Here is a 1413-nt window from a genome sequence, read left to right as displayed (position 1 = left end):
TCTTGTTCTTACTTTTATTGATGTGTTGTATCACATTGACTGATTTGCGGATGTTGAACCAATCTTGCAGCCCTGGAATAAATCCCACTTGGTCGTGGTGAATAATCTTTTTAATGTACTGTTGAATCCTATTGGCTAGTATTTTGTTGAGTATTTTCGCATCTGTGTTCATCAAGGATATTGGTCTATAGCTCTCTTTTTTGGTGGGATCCTTGTCTGGTTTGGGGATCAAGGTGATGCTGGCCTCATAAAATGAGTTTGGAAGTTTTCCTTTCATTTCTATTTTTTGGAACAGTTTCAGGAGAATAGAATTAGTTCTTCTTTAAATGTTTGGTAGAATTCCCCCGGGAAGCCGTCTGGCCCTGGGCTTTTGTTTGTTTGGAGATTTTTAATGACTGTTTCAATCTCCTTACTGGTTATGGGTCTGTTCAGGCTTTCTATTTCTTCCTGGTTCAGCTGTGGTAGTTTATATGTTTCTAGGAATGCATCCATTTCTTCCAGATTGTCAAATTTATTGCCGTAGAGTTGCTCATAGTATGTTCTTATAATAGTTTGTATTTCTTTGATGTTAGTTGTGATCTCTCCTCTTTCATTCATGATTTTATTTATTTGGGTCCTTTCTCTTTTCTTTTTGATAAGTCGGGCCAGGGGTTTATCAATTTTATTAATTCTTTCAAAGAACCAGCTCCTACTTTCGTTGATTTGTTCTATTGTTTTTTTGGTTTCTATTTCATTGATTTCTGCTCTGATCTTTATGATTTCTCTTCTCCTGCTGGGCTTAGGGTTTCTTTCTTGTTCTTTCTCCAGCTCCTTTAGGTGTAGGGTTAGGTTGTGTACCTGAGACCTTTCTTGTTTCTTGAGAAGGGCTTGTACCGCTATATATTTTCCTCTCAGGACTGCCTTTGTTGTGTCCCACAGATTTTGAACCGTTGTATTTTCATTATCATTTGTTTCCATGATTTTTTTCAATTCTTCTTTAATTTCCCGGTTGACCCATTCATTCTTTAGAAGGATGCTGTTTAGTCTCCATGTATTTGGGTTCTTTTCAAATTTCCTTTTGTGGTTGAGTTCTAGCTTTAGAGCATTGTGGTCTGAAAATATGCAGGGAATGATCCCAATCTTTTGATACCGGTTGAGTCCTGATTTAGGACCGAGGATGTGATCTATTCTGGAGATGTTCCATGTGCACTAGAGAAGAATGTGTATTCTGTTGCTTTGGGATGAAATGTTCTGAATATATCTGTGATGTCCATCTGGTCAGTGTGTCGTTTAAGGCCTTTATTTCCTTGCTGATCTTTTGCTTGGATGATCTGTCCATTTCAGTGAGGGGAGTGTTAAAGTCCCCTACTATTATTGTATTATTGTTGATGTGTTTCTTTGATTTTGTTATTAATTGGTTTATATAGTTGGCTG

This window comes from Mustela putorius, unplaced genomic scaffold, assembly GCF_011764305.1.
Source record: "Mustela putorius furo isolate JIRA1106 unplaced genomic scaffold, ASM1176430v1.1 tig00537350_pilon_pilon_pilon, whole genome shotgun sequence".
Taxonomy (NCBI): domain Eukaryota; kingdom Metazoa; phylum Chordata; class Mammalia; order Carnivora; family Mustelidae; genus Mustela; species Mustela putorius.
The sequence above is the reverse complement of the archived record's forward strand: the minus strand, read 5'-3'. Positions refer to the sequence as shown.